At 45.0% G+C, this 15509-nt stretch overlaps 1 protein-coding gene across 4 annotated transcripts in view; it reads left to right on the top strand.

Annotated features, from left to right (window-relative positions):
* The first annotated feature begins 2378 nt into the window (after positions 1-2378).
* The window catches only part of GLS (glutaminase), a 114341-nt gene continuing 101210 nt past the window's right edge, over positions 2379-15509 (top strand). The window contains exons 1-2 of one of the 4 annotated variants that reach the window (XM_032763344.2): positions 2432-2771; positions 3024-3086. The gene's annotated coding sequence lies outside the window, so the exon portion shown is untranslated. Of the gene's footprint in view, positions 2772-3023; positions 3087-15509 lie in introns of all 4 variants that reach the window. The other 3 variants (XM_032763345.2, XM_075070046.1, XM_032763346.2) reach the window with 3 other exon arrangements.

Below are 15509 nucleotides of genomic sequence, written 5' to 3'. Positions count from 1 at the left end.
AAGAACATCAGAATATAAAATAAGAACAGCCATACTGTCCATAGGTCCATCTAGCCCAGTATCCTGTCTTCCGAAAGTGGCCAATGACAGGAGCTTCAGAGGGAATGAACAGAACAAGTAATCAAGTGATCCATCCCATTGCCCATTCCCAGCTTCTGGCAAACAGAGGCTAGGGACACCATCCCTGCCCAGCCTGGCTAATAGCCATAATATGGATCTATCCTCCATGAATTTATCTAGTTCTTTTTTGAACCCTCTTATGGTCTTGGACTTCACAACAAACTTAACTAAGTACATTGGGGTGGGCAAACTATGGCCTGTGCCAGCCCCACACCACTCCTGGAAGCAGCCGGCGCCGCTACCCCTGGCGGGACAGAGGGCTCCGTGTGCTGCCCTTGCCTGCAGGCACTGTCTCCCGCAGCTCCCATTGTTTGGGAATGGGGAACTGCAGCTAATGGGAGCTTCGGCGAGGGCAATGCGCAAAGCCCTCTGCCCCCACTTCCTGAGGGGCTGTAGGGAGGTGGTGCTGGCTGCTTCCGGGAGCGGCGGGGGTCCAAGGCAGGAGGGAGCCTGCCTTAGCTCTCCTGCCACCCCAGAACTGCTCCAGGTAAGCAGCACCGGCCCTGAGCCCATACCGTGAACCCCTTCTGCACCCTGCACCCCAATCCCCTGCCACACCCCACACTCACTGCACCACAAGCCCCCTTCTGCACCCCAACCCCCTGCCCTGAGCCCCCTGCTCCACCTCAACTCCCTGCCCTGAGCTCCCTCCTGCACCTCAACTCCCTGTCCCAGTCCTACATTCATGCAATTTCCTCATCCAGATGAGGCCCTTGGGCCAAAAAGTTTGCCCACCCCTGTTCTACATGCTCTTTTTGTATTGCTATTTACTGATACTTCCACCATGCAGTGTCTGGTCTGTTTAGACATTTGGGTTTAAATAAACACCTGGTGACTTGTGTAATTACATCTGCTTGTACCACATCTGAATCTGGATTTTTATGTCCATACATTTAGAAAAAGTATAACTTCAATTATAACCCATTTACTATTATAAATGAATTCAGAGCTGGTTTAGCATGCAGAATAAAAGTTTTGCTTCAAATAGAACAGATTTTTAGGATGACAGACCAAACATATGCCTCTAGAGATGCAAAGTACTTTACCACTGAGTCTATAGCTGCTAAAATCAGCTTATTAACCACTTCCTGTACTATTTTTATTTTAATCAATCTTATTTTCACAGAAATTCCTGTATTATGTATACGGTTAATCATAGTAACTATCTAGAAAAAGGCATACTGAAAAGCACTGAAACCTAACTGAATAATTAAATTAGGCAGCTGACAAAAAATTAGCCCAGAGGCACTCAATATGTTGTTCTGGTACAATCCATTTGCCAACTATTTTGTCTTCTCTCCTCCATTAGAAGGCAGTACAGTTGATATTTCATGGAAGTCATCTGTACCCATGGTAACTGCCATGTGACATTACGTAACTCCATGCTACTAGCGTAGAGAAGCTTCTAGCTCGGCCTTGGCTAAGATCAAGTGTGGTTTCCATTTCTGACACATCGTAAAAGAAACGGGAATAGAAAGTGCTGCGATCGATGTTATTTCTCATGAAGCCATTAACTCTTTTTGTTTCCTCTTAGGTTTACAGTGGAAACCTTTCCCCTCCCTTACGGCAAACTTTCCTACGCTGAGCGCTTTTACAGGGCGTGGGAAAAGCCTGCTTTAGCCGGTCAAGGTTTCGCTATAAAAAGCTCGCTGCAGCTCTGACCCCCCTCGCGCTGCCGCGATCGTTCCAGCTCCGGCCCTTCAAGAAAGGGCTCACGGGCCGCTCCCGCCCGAGGTTACGTGTGTGCTCGCAGACGAGAGGCGCTCCGCTCTCCATCAGCTTTAACCTCCAGCTGTTTGCGGAGGCAGCGCCCTCAGACGGCGGCACGGACGGTGCTGTAGCGCTCACCAAGGGGCGAGCCTAGGCACAGGCGCGGCTGGGCTCGGCTCGGCCGCAGAGCTCTCGCCTACGTGGCGACCTGGCCGGGCGTGGGGCCGAGACCCCCCGCTCTCCCGGGGCTGCTCCCCTCCCGTCTGCAGCGCCGCTGGCCCTGGGGCGCTACCCGCCCCGGCCCCGGCAGCCCCGGGCCGGCTCTTAGTCCCCGCCACGCTCGCGCCGCACCCTCCCCAAGCTGGGCCAGCCCCTCCCTGCCCCCCGGGCTCTGCCGTTGACTTCAACGGAACAGCCTCAGAGGCCAAGTGCGCCACAGTTTCGAGTCTGGGCTCGGCGTGGGCGGGGCGGATCCTGAGTGGCGTCTCCTGCGACCAATGGGCTGGCAAGCGCCTGACAGCTAGGGCGGTAGCCAACAGGCCGGGGGCGGGGCTGCGCCCCCTCCACAAGCTGGCTACCCGGCGCGGCCGGGGCTGGAGCGCAGCACTCGCGGAGGGAAGCGGCGCGGCAGGATGCGGCTCTGGAGCCTGCGTTGTTCAGGGAGCTGCTGCGGCTCAGCCAGCCCGGTGGGGCCGAGGCTCTGCGTCCAGCGCCCGCCAGCCCCTTTCGCTGCGGCCGCACTGCGTACCGGCTCGCTCCCCAACCCCCGTCCGGGGCTGCTGCTGCCGCGCTCCGCCGCAGCGTCTGCCCACCCGCTCGGAGGGGGCCCTGCAGGAGCCCGGCAAGGGGCCGCCGCTGTCCGCCAGGGCCCCGCCCGCCGACAGCGGCAACAACAACAACCACAACGGCGGCCAGGAGCTAGCTGGAGGCGGGGGGGACAAGTGAGTCTCGGGGGGCCGGGGCAGGAAGCGGCGGCGGGAGGCGGAGGCCGGCGGCCCCGGGCGGGGCGGAGTGCTGGGGCGCTCGCCACGCGGGGAGAGGCAGCCGGTGGATGGTCCATCCCTGCACGCGGAGCAGAGCGGGGTCACCCCTCGCGGGCCTGGCGGAGAATAAAACAAAATGCACTTAAATATTTCTACCATCTCCTATGTGTATTGACTCCTGTGCGTATCTCTCTCTCTCCCTCCCTCAAGGGCGAAAGCAGATACATGCTGCAGCCACGCCGAAAGAGATATTGCAGTGTACATCCGTAGCAGGTCAAAAATCTCAAAATAGTTCTGGTACAGGATTCTATTCCGAATCTCTGATGTAAATTTATTTAACTCTAATATTAAAATAAGATATTCTTAATGGATCTTTCTATACTGAAGTGCAGTGCATTGCATCAGCAAATTTCAGCAGATTATGAACATGCCATTTTTTGTGGCCTGTAGATTATCTGCTGTAATCCAAATGGGGAACAAGGGAATGTCAGCATATGGAGCCTGGGGAGATAGTTGCTGCTGTAAACTGGCAACCAGTAATAGTCTTGAACATATTGACTGCTTGAAGAGACTTGATATCTTTCTGTCAAAATAACTGGGGTGCTGTTGAGCAGGAAATATGTAAATTTCAGTTCAGATAAGACCTGTGTACTAGTGTGTTTTTTTTTTTTTTGTTAGAATGGTATTTTGTGCGAACAGAAGTATTAGAGGTAAAGTGTTATACCTTTTGTACTAATTATGAAAAGTAACCTCGGTACTATCTAGTACAGTATTGGCAGTCCTATAATGGTGTTCTCAATTACAGTGCTACATCTGGTGATTTTTTAAGAGTTATCCATTAGATTCTCTGATCTCCAACCTATAATTAATAGAGGCAGCATGTGCATTATAGATGTTTATATTGATTCCCATGGCATGAGGCAGGAGGAGTAGCTAGGTGGATTGATCCAAATTTATGTCTTGGTCTCATGGTTGTAAGAGGATGGGGAAGTGATGACAGACAGCAGCCAAAAGTTGATTTCATTAAGCTCATTTTAATATCTGAGAGGGCCTAAAATTTATCACTCACTGGGCTAAACTTACTAGCTAGAAAAGTGTGCAAAACACAAAGGAGTATGAATTCCATTATTAAGGTCTAGGGAACAACACATTCATTTAAAAACTAAGTTGGGCACCTCACAAATACTCTGACTGTTGGGAAAGGAAAAGATGCTAAAATGTCTATCTGAAGGGCTCTTTCATATCAGCCTTTAGCTAGCATTGGTCTTGTAAATGTTAAGCTCAACCCCCTTCTACCTCCTGGAAGAGAAAATAAGCTTTCTTCCTGCTTTCCCCTTCTGCCTTTCAGAGTTTTTTATGTGTTGCTTCTCTCTTTGTCCCCAGGCTTTGGCTTATATGCGGGCAGGTCATCCCCAGTACTGGGCGTATGAAATTTGTGCTATATTAAACTCCTATAATTCTTGTGCACATCATGTGTATGCATAGTATTTTTTGTTCATAGGCAAAGTTTGCTATTTGGATGTAGTTTCATGAATGATTGTAAATAGAGAGGTGAAAACATTATCTAAGTTGTATTGGTTCTTATCAGCTTAATTTGCATGATGGTTCTAAGTGCAGTTCATAGAATTATTGACCTTTAATTTCAAGATAATATTTCAGTGAGACAAAAACATGCTGTATGGTTACAGATGTAGAAAGGGCACCATCCTAACTCCCTAATTTGAATTCTTATCCATTCTTGTCTGTAGATTAATTCCAAAGTAGTTATATTATTTTACAGTCTTCTCCTGTATAACCTATATCAATGCACTGCTGTTTACTAGTGCAAATTGTAAATAATAAAATGTCTAATTACTTTGCTGTCACATAAAAAATACTGATTGATCACATGCAGGCCAAAAAATCACAAGCCACATTTTAAAAATCATTCTCATTGACACGCTTTAGTGCCGGGGGAGAGCTCTCCTGGTGATATAAAAAAAAAAAAAAAATCCCACCCCTAACAAGTGATGGTAGCTTTATTGCCAGGAGTGCGTCTCCCAGCAATAAAGTGCTGTCTATACTGGCGCTTTTCAGCGCTTCAACTTTTGTTGCTCAGAGGGCTGTTTTTTCACACCCCTGAAAGACAGAAGTTTTAGTGCTGAAAGTGGCAGTGTAGACACAGCCTTACAATGGCCAAAAATCAAGACAATTATGCAGTGATTTATAAATAAATAACCAGTTTCCAAATACTCTTTTTCCAGTTGAGCAGTCAGTGCTGGAATTTGCACAACTTTTTCGCCAAACTGTTCAGTGCTGGATGCTTCCAGTTGAGAATTCCTTAATGCATGATTTCAAAAATAGATCTATTCCACAAGCATCCCAAGCATAACAAACTTGGCTTTAAATATTTCTATATACGTAAATAAGCAAAAAATGAGAAATTAAAAAACAAATTTGTTTCACTGTTCCATAAACATTTGTTGAGCCCCAACGTATTTAAGGTTTTAGGTATTGTGAATATAGAATTTGCTCTGTGTACAGTGCAATATAGAAAAGGTGTGTGTGTGTGTGTGTGTGTGTGTGTGTGTGTAAAATGCAAGCAGTTGTCTACTGCTCTGCCTCTCTCACATGCTGCTTTGGTTGTGGGTTGAGGTGCAGCTGCTCTGTGGATCCCAGCAGCCTGTGTTTTTTAGATTATCTGCCTGTTTCTGAAGAGAGAGTGAAGTTTTCTTTTTTTTTCCTTGTAAAATAAGATAAAGGGATCGTTTAATGAAACTAAAGATGGCAAATAAAAATCATAGAGAGAGACTTTTTCATACAGCACAGCTTGTGACGCTCACTCTGCACACTAACAGGTGAATAGCTTAGTGGGGTTCAGAAAGGGATTAGGTGCCTACATGGATAACAAGAAAATCCAGGGTTATTATAGTACGTATTTAAAAACAATAGTACTAGCTACTGTAGGAGGCAGGATACTGGACTAGATGGACCACTTGTCTGTCTGATCCAGTGTAGAACTTTGTTTTACTGAATGGCTCCTGGTCTGCCTTTACTGCTGCTCATGGTTTTGAAATGCTGCAGCATGAAATTGACAAGGCTCATGTATTTCATTGATGCTTTATGTTCCTTTGGGCAGAAGTGGAAATCTCTGGCATTCATTGTCAATCAGCTGCTCAAAATTTGCGCAAAGCTTTGAGGAGCAGCAGCTGTGTCACTGTAGTTGTCTGTAGACTCAAGAAAACAGCACTTCATTATTTTATACTTGTCTCATAGACATTTTTGCAACTTAAAGTATAGAAAGTTAATTTCTTTTAAAGTGAAAAATTAAAGTAAGCAGAAATTCATACACTGTTGGCTCTTTACTCTGTCAGTGTTAGTGCATTTTCAGGCCTGGGATATTGTGCTGTAATTAAGGATATAACTTTTATGGTCTCTGTTTTGACCTCCTGTACCCACATGTGCACGTACCACCTGGTGTTCCACCAGAAATCTGTCATATATGTTTTGTTCAGAGGAGAATCTTTTTTATTTGTGGTTAACTAGAGAAACAATCCTAGTTGATTAATTTTAGAGTTAGCAGTTTTCAAAGTTTAAGACTCACAAGATTAAAGTTCGTAAATTTCAGGATGCATCAGTGTTTAATCAAAACATTTTTTTAAAAAAATGTAAGCCTTGGAAATATAAATCCCTTGGGGGTATTGAATATTTGTCAGTGAGTTCTCCGTGCCTACCAACAGTGTGTTCATGGTGCTTCTCTCCCTTCCGTTTGGGGGAAAAAAATCACCAAAGCTCCTATCTCAAATTCATGGTCCGGTTCCACAGTTTTTTCCCTTTGCCTGTCCTTCCTCGGACTCGAAAGGTATGGTGGAACCCTACCCGTTTTGCTTCTATCATTTGGAGTCAGTCCCTGACCGTTACTGCTAGTGCCCGAGACGCTGCTACTTCCTTCCCAGTCCCTTGTTGGGTAGGTGAAGCTGCTGTGGGCCTTTCCTTCCATCTCTCCTCCTCACCTTCAGGGGCATCATATGGATCCCACATTCCAGAGCTTCCCAGTGTCCTGGAGGAGAGAGAACTGCGGTTCGCCACATCCATCCATGGATCTACTGGTGCATTCCCCCTCTGGAATAATAGCCTTCTGCCCTTGTCGGCTAGTTAGTTCTGTAGCTCAAGTGGAAAAAGTTTGTTGTGCAGTGCTGAAGGTTTAGGATGAGTATATGTGAAGTCGGCCTGTGAAATTACCCCATATTTAAAGAAAAATTCATTAAAAGAAAGGTTATTTAGTCCAAGCACTTGAAAGCAGGGCTTTGGAGCTGTGCTCTGGCTTTGCTCCAGCTCCAGGCAAAAACCTGCAGCTCCACTACTCCGGAGCTGCTCTGCTCTCCAGCTCTGGGCTTCACTCCAAAGCCCTTCTTGAAAGTTAGAAAATGCCAAATTTATGGGTGCCTGTTCAACTTTTTAATTTTCCCTTTTATGCATATAAAAGTTTTGGTAGTCTGATTACTCAATCAAATTATTTGTTTCCCGCAAGACCCTTGTGCATCCATCCTGAAGTGAATGAGACAAGGGGGCAAAATTAAGGTTGAACAACTGTAAATTTGGCATTTTGTAACTTTAGAGTAGTTGACTTTGCGATCTTCATGACTTTGAAATTTATTTTTTTGTATATCATGTTTAATTTTCAATAAAATATCTTTATACCCCAGAAACAGAGGGAAATTCTTTCAGAAATAGAGAAGTTCTGTCATGTTAGAAACCTACCTAGTTTCTCTGCTTGTTAATTCGTAATTTTTTTCCTGTGATAGACTGAGTGATACTTTTTTAGGATTTTGTGTAAATCCTTATTTATAAAATTAGAAAAATTATTTGTGGGAGAAGTGTAGATTTGAGACAACTGGACTACATATGAAGCAGCTGTAAAATATTTTTTTTAAATGCCATATTTTTAGGGTACAAGAATCTGCAGAAATTGTAGTGGCTGTTATAGTCATTCAGACTACAGCATGCCGCAAAAACAGTATTTGCAAAACTTCTGTACTTGGCTGTGTCTAGCCTGAATGTGCTGAGATACCGCTTTTTTGAATTCTTATTTTCAGCGTAATAGCACATGATTCTTCCTACCTCTTGTATTGTAGAACAGTGGAAAGAAAATCTTATATTCATGTGAGACCACTGTGACCATGGTTGCTAGACTGGCCACACACAGAATGCTCAATCAGGGCAAACTGTAAAGAATAGGGCAGATGATCTACAAAACTGGTGGTTTGTTCTGTAATTGGATTTTACCAAGCCAATAACAGCTTTTGTAATGCTGTATTGTTTCCCAAGAAGCTAAAATACAGTTCCTCTTAAGCAATCCAGCCTTTGGCTCCCACCCAGACAGCCAAGTCTAATATAGTAGGGAGTACTTAAAATCTTATTCACCATATATGATAGTCTGCTAGCCCCAAGAATTACCCACCAGGTTAATTAATATTTCAGATCTTACCCAAATACACACAGCCTGTTCTTGTTAACTAATCTAAGATTTATTTAAGAAAGAATTGCTTTGGTGAAAAGATCATTGTACATACAGATAAGAATAAAATTCTTGGGTCAGTTTCGTAGCAGAGATAACATGCTGATATGATTTGTAAAACTCCTTCCAGAATCAATCCAATGAGTTATAGTCCAATAGGCAGTCTATGTGTAGAGTTCAAATTCTTCTAGGAGAATTTGTAGGGGTAGTCCAGTGCACACCTGGAGGTTTCAGTTTTGTGACTTGAACTTCCCCTGACAACGTTTAAGCAGATCTGAGATTAAAAAAAGATTAGACCCGAGACCTTCTTTACAGTTCACAAGCAGGCTGAGAAGCCTCTTGTCATAGCAGGACATACATTGTTGCTTTGAAGTAAATCTCTATTTTCTAGGCATACGCTGGTAGCTAGTTGTATTGATTAGTACAAGGCAATTACCATTCAGATGGTGCATAGGTAGTTTACTGCAAACTTCAAAGAGAAATAAAGACAGTGATATTAGTACACCACAAGTTTCATCTAAATGTTAATATCCCCTTTTGATCTCTGACTCAATATAATATAGTGATGAAATATAGGAACAGAAGTTTCTAATCTACAGGATGATTAGATCACATTGTTAAATTTCAGACAGATAGAGATAAACACAGACAAATACAATTAGTATGTGCCTCTGATTCTCTAACAATACAGACCTCTCATCTGTTTAACATAGCTTTGATAACTATCTACAAGGAATGACCCCATTTACCATTCCGGTACTTCTTTAATATGTCCTTAAAAGTTGATTTTGGGTCACTTAGCCTACTGGTTGCCCAGCCCTCGCTGGCTCAGTGCCACCACCACTTTATGCGTAATTTAGCTAGGTTTTTTATTTTAAAATTCCAAAACACTGTGAGCAGAGCCGACTTAAAGTTGTAGGTAGATCACAATAGCCCTGACCCAGGACGCTGGTTTATGATTCTGAAATACAATAAAATAGTTTCTGAGGCTCTCTGTTTTAATGGTGCTTTTATAATTTTCAAGGCTGGCTTACAAGTGATGTGGATTGTTTTAAAGGATGAGATTAGACTCTGATAACATAGTGCATCCTTACCTAATTGATTTATTTTCAGATCCAGCCCAGGTCAATGCTGAAGGTTCAAGAAACCCAGTTATGCACCAAGGTGTATAGGGAAGCCTTTTTTTTTCTGTCCCCCATCAGATAGAAACTGGCTCATGCCCTCAAATAGCAACTTTTGAACCCTTCCAAAACAATTGTTTTTGGTGTGTGGTTTTTTATCATATCTTTACTACTGCATCTCTCTGGATGTATATACATACTTAGTCCTCTTTTGAATCTCGCTAAACTCTTAGCATCTATAATATCATGAGGCTACAAGTTTCACAGGCTAATTATACTTTAAGTGGAAGTGATGTTTTTATCAATTTAAAATGTGCTACCTTTCAATTGCTGTGAGCTTCTTATTCTTGGATTATGGAAAGGTGAATAGAAGTGACCAATTTATATCAATTTATTTACATTATTCATTATTTTGTAAACCATTATCACGCCTCCCTCTTATCCACTTCCCTTCCGAAGTAAACAGTACCAGTTTTTCATAAGGAAATTTCTTCATGGCTCTAATCATTGTTTGGTAGGTAGTGGTAGTGACAAGAAAGTTAACACCATATTATGGTGTCTGAGCACCCAATGTGAAATGAATCGATAGTCTCAGTCAATTTCCTAGTGGGTAGATGTGTATGGGTACGTCTATACTGCAGTTAAAAACCTATGGTTGGCTTGTGGCAGCTGGCTTTATCTTGGGCCTTGGGGGTGTGTAGATGTTCAGGCTGGGGATGGAGTCTGGGCTTTAGGGCCCTGAGCGGTTGGAGGGTCCCAGAGCTCAGTCTGTAGCCCAAACCCAAACTTCTACACTGTAGTTGTATAGCCCCTTAGCCCAAGCCCCTTAACCCAAGTCAGCTGGCACAAGCGAGCCATGGTTGTCTAATTGCAGTGTAGACATATCCTCTAGGACAAAAATCAACACCACATTTGACATGCTAGTTTTCTATTTAAACAAACAATCTATTAATTTTGTGTGACATTGACTCTTGTGAACAGCCCTGCAGTTCTGTAGGTTGGTTCGCTGCGGGGGTAAAGAGGAACACGGGCAAGGTTGAGGTGGCTGGATCCTTGATCACACGGTTCGTATGTCCTAGAACCTTTGTTAAGTGGCAGTGTGGCGCAACCTCCATTATTCCATCCTATAGACTAAAGTAGATTTCACAAATACTGTTCTAATCTTTCTTACCTAAAACGAGTTTACTCCTACTCTTTTCCTTGTTTTTCAGAATATGATATAAACCATAAAGCAGCGAATAAATTGGAATTTCCACTTTAAGCTAACTATGGCAATAGCATGTTCCCTCCACTTCAGTATCTTACCTCTATGCAACATATGCTGAATAACACTTTCTTGCTAAGTGTGTTACCGTGCTAAAATATTGCTTTTAGGTTAAGTAAATGTTATGTACAAACTATATTGAACTGATAAAAAGGGCAAAAGCTTATTCTGCAGTTTGAACTGATAAACTTTATTGAAAGATAGTCCATTTGACATAGCATTTTCTGTAAATATTGAATAGTAGCCTCATTTGCTTTGGCAGCTGGTGCAAATGTATTGTTAAATATTGGATCAGTCAGCTTGATTTAACAGCAATGGATGTGAAAGATATGGGGATTTTTTTTAAAAAAAAAAACCTTCAGTTGTGAAATGCGTACACTGATTTAAGAAAATATAAGTGTAAAGGTAATGAAGGGTGGTGTAAGAAGCTTGTTGTCAATATTTCAACGTTTAAGGGCATATATCTGCATTGATATAAATAGGACAGGTGCAGTTTCCTGGGGCATAATTGTAAAGCTTGTGATAGAGCAGATTTATAGATTTCAGCTCTTTTTTAACGCTATAAAATATTTGTAAGTATATGCATTGCCCAAGTGTCAGCAAAGATTCAGATCTGAATTTCAGATTTCTAGAAATCTATTTTTTTTGTTGTTAATGGAAACGTATATAATTCAGAAAGTTTGTTGGGAAACTTACTGGAACTCGGTAAAAAGCGCAAAAGTCAATAACACTAGACTTTGGAATGTGTATAGTATTGTAACTGCTAAAATATATGAAATAAAAATTGCATGCTTTTGAGTTATTGAAATGTAGAATTACAGCGTTAACAGTATATAACATTTTGAAGTCCAGAAATAGTCTTTTTCAGAAGCTAAGTGTATGTGATTTATAAAGATGTAAAATGTGGCATGGAAGAAAGTGATTTAGCTTTCCTTGTGTCGTTGCACGTATTTGTCTTCATTGAGTTGCCAGCCTGTCTGTACACTAGTCAGCATTGCATCATTTAAAAATAATCTTAATTTTCTGAAGTGAAAAGAAACAGTAAATGTTCTATTCGTTTACAAGTCCTCGTCTGTTCTTAGTGCATGAGTAAGTACAATGTTTTTCTCTGGTTTATTTAATAGGAAGTCTAATTTTTACCACTGGTTTGGGTAGAGGAAGAAGAATTTAATATGAGGCCTATCATTAATATTAAGGATAGGATTAAATATATTTAGGTTATTATTCACTATTAATTTTTAATGAGTAAGCTTAACTACCATTGAAATAGTTTCAGCTAATATTGAATTTCTTGTGAATCTGCAGAATTTTACTGGTCTACATGGTTTATGTGACTACCCGCAACAATTATTATTGCAGTCTTAGGGTGGGGTACTGCAAGTCATCTTTAAATATAGCTCAGAGAATTCTTGGTAATTTTGTGAAAGAGAACTTTCATAGCCAGGCAATGATTTTTCAATTTTTTTCTTGTTTATACATTTTGTTTCGTCTGAAGGCTTTCATTTCCAGGAAAGAATGACTTGCACAGGTGACCATATGGTAACTAATTTGAAGATTGTTTTCAAATTACAAGTTTATGCACTTGCTGTTTTTAATGAGTATGTCTACACTACGAAATTAGGTCGAATTTATAGAAATCGTTTTTATACAGTCGATTTTGTGTGTCCTCACAAAAAAATGTTCTAAGTGCATTAAGTTGGTGGACTGCGTCCACAGTACCGAGGCTAGCATCAACTTCCGGAGTGTTGGATTGTGGGGAGCTATGCTACAGTTCCTGCAGTCTCCGCCGCCCATTGGAATTCTGGGTTGAGATCCCAATACCTGATGAGGCGAAAACAGTGTCACGGGTGATTCTGGGTACATGTTGTCAGGCTCGCTCTCCCTCCCTCCCTCCTTGCAAGCAACAGCAGACAATCGTGTTGCGCCTTTTTGCTAGGGTTAGCTGTGCATACGCCATACCACGGCAAGCGTGGAGCCCGCACATCTGACTGTCACCAAAGTCTACTGGGTGCTGGTAGTTGTGGGACTGCATCGCTACACAGCGGCAGCTCATTGCCTTTTGGCAGCAGACGGTGCGTTATGACTGCTAGCCATCGTTGTCGTACTCCTGGGCGCTCTTTTAACTGACCTTGGTGAGGTCAGTCAGGGGCGCCTGGGCAGACATGGGAGAGACTTAGCCAGGTCATTCCCATCTTCTGTCGATCACCCAGGAGATGACAATGGCTAGCAGTCGTAATGCGGCATCTTCTGCCGAGCAGCCAGGAGATGATGATGGCTAGCAGTCGAACTGCACCGTCTGCTGCCAGCCTAAAGTTGTAAAAAATAGATGAAGTAGATCAAAACAAGAAATAGACCCGATTTGTTTTGTATTCATTTGCTCCCTTCCTCCCTCCATGAAATTAGCAGCCTGCTAAACCCAGGGTTTTGAGTTCAGTCCCTGAGGGGGCCATTCTGTGTGACAGTTGTTCATGTTTCTCCTTGATGCAAGCATTTGTGGATTTTAGTTCCCTGTAAGATGTGTCGTCAGTTGCTCCTCCCTCAGTCAGCATAGACAATCGTTTTGCGTCTTTCTTCAGCCCAGCCATAGCACTGAGATCATGGAGCCTGCTCAGATTACAGTGCTCATAATTGCCACAGTGAACACCACATGCATTATCCTAGAGCAGGGGTCGGCAACCTATGGCATGCGTGCCAAAGATGGTACGCAAGCCAATTTTTAATGGCACGTGGCTGCCTGCTGGGACTCCGCGTGTCATTAAAAATCCTGCCGATGCGGCAAGCTGCGGGGCCCGCAGTCCTGGGCCGGAGCGCTGGCCGGAGCGTTGGCCCAAGCGCAGCAAGCCGCTGCCCCCTCCCCCGCCTTCCCCTAGAGTCCTGCTGCTGTACGCGCAGCGCTCTGGGGGCTGGGGCTAGGCGCTCCCACGGGGCAGCGTTTGGCTCCATGGCGAGGAAAAGACGATCCCCGCTCATCCGGAGCCCTGCCGCCGTGCGCATAGCACTCTGAGGGGTGGGGTAGAGCAGGGCTGCGCGCGCGGGGGTGGCGGCGGTGGCAGGGTCCAGCGTGAGCGAGGAGCCTCATGATAAGGGGGCTGGGGCTGGTTGGGGGGGTTGGTAAGGGGTGGGGGCAGTCAGGGGACAGGGAGCAGGGGGGTTGGATGGGGGGGTGGTATACTGGGGGGTTGTTAGGGGCGGGGGTCTCTGGAGGGGCAGTCAGGGACGGGGGGTTGGATGGGGCATGGGAGTCCTGGGGGTCTTGTTTGGGGGTGGATAGGTGTCAGGGCAGTCGGGACAGGGAGCAAAGAGAGTCCTGGGGAGCATTAGGGTGTGAGGGGTTGGTCAGGAGACAAGGCAGCTGCGGGGGTTGGATGAATCAGGAGTTCTGGGGGGCTGTTGGGAGGTAGGGGTGTGGAGAGGGGTTGGGGCAGGCAGGAGAGGGTTGTAGGTCCAGAGTTCTGGGGATCCTGTCAGGGGCGGGGAGCAGTTAGGCGTGGAGTCCAGGGGGGTTCTGTCTGGGAGCAGGGGTGATGGATATAGGTTGGAGCAGTCAGGGGACAGGTAGGGGTAGGGTCCTAGGGGGCAGTCAGGGGATAAGGCTGCCAGGGAGCTCTTAGATAGGGGGGGTTCCCAGGGGAGGGTAGTTGCGACAAGGAGCGGAGGGATTGGATTATTGGGGTAGTCACCCAGCCTCTACGCCCTCGAAGAGTGCCGCACGTGCACCCCCATCACTCGCACTCTCCCCCACAGTGCCTCCCCTGGCCCTCCATCCACCCACCCAGCTCTCTGACTCTTTCACCCACCCTCATGACCCCAGCCCTGATTGGCACCCCCACAATACCCAGCCCCCTACCCTGACATCTGCACCCCCTTCATATGCCCCAGCCTCTGCCCTGACTCTTGCACCCCCCACATCCCCAGCCCCCCCACATCTCATGCACCCTGCACATTCCCACCCCCACCCTGAGCACCAGATGAGAGCCCCTGTACCCCTCACACCACATAGGAGCTGCCCAGGTAAGTGCAGGCCCCATTCAGCCCACTGCCAACCTAGGTGAACAAAACCGCAGACCAGCAGCGAGCTGAGTGGGTCGGTGGCGTAAGATCAACATTTTAATTTAATTTTAAATGAAACTTCTTAAACATTTTGAAAACCTTGTTTATTTTACAATACAACACTAGTTTAGTTCTATAAAATATAGACTTGTAGAGAGAGACCTTCTAAAAAAACATGAAAATGTATGACCGGCACACGAAACCTTAAATTAAAGTGAATAAATGAAGACTCGGCACACCACTTCTGAAAGGTTGCCGACCCCTGTCCTGGAGCATATGCAGAACCAGAACTTGCCAAAGCAAAACCAGGTGAGCAGGTGATGGCAGCGCAGTGATGAGGACATAGACATGGGCCCCGGCAGTGTCCACATCATGATGTTAATGGGGGAGGTTCATGTGGAACATGGATTCTTGGCCCGGGAAACAAGCACAGACTGGTGGGAGCACATAGTGTTGCTGGTCTGGGACGATTCCCAGTGTCTGCGAAACTTTCGCATGTGTAAGGGCACTTTCATGGAACTTTGTGACTTGCTTTCCCCTGCCCTGAAGCTCCAGAATACCAAGATAGGAGCAGCCCTCACAGTTGAGAAGTGGTGATTGGCACTGCAAGCTTCCACAGGCTGACAGCTACCGGTCAGTCGGGCGTCAGTTTGGAGTGGGCAAATTACTGTGGGGGCTGCTGTGATCCAAGTAGCCAGTGCAATCAAAGAACTGCTGATATCAAGGGTAGTGACTCTGGGAAATGTGCATAGTGGATGGCTTTG

The sequence above is a fragment of the Chelonoidis abingdonii genome, chromosome 10 (assembly GCF_003597395.2).
Source record: "Chelonoidis abingdonii isolate Lonesome George chromosome 10, CheloAbing_2.0, whole genome shotgun sequence".
NCBI classification, from domain to species: domain Eukaryota; kingdom Metazoa; phylum Chordata; order Testudines; family Testudinidae; genus Chelonoidis; species Chelonoidis abingdonii.
This window is presented reverse-complemented; position numbering and strand designations above follow the sequence as displayed.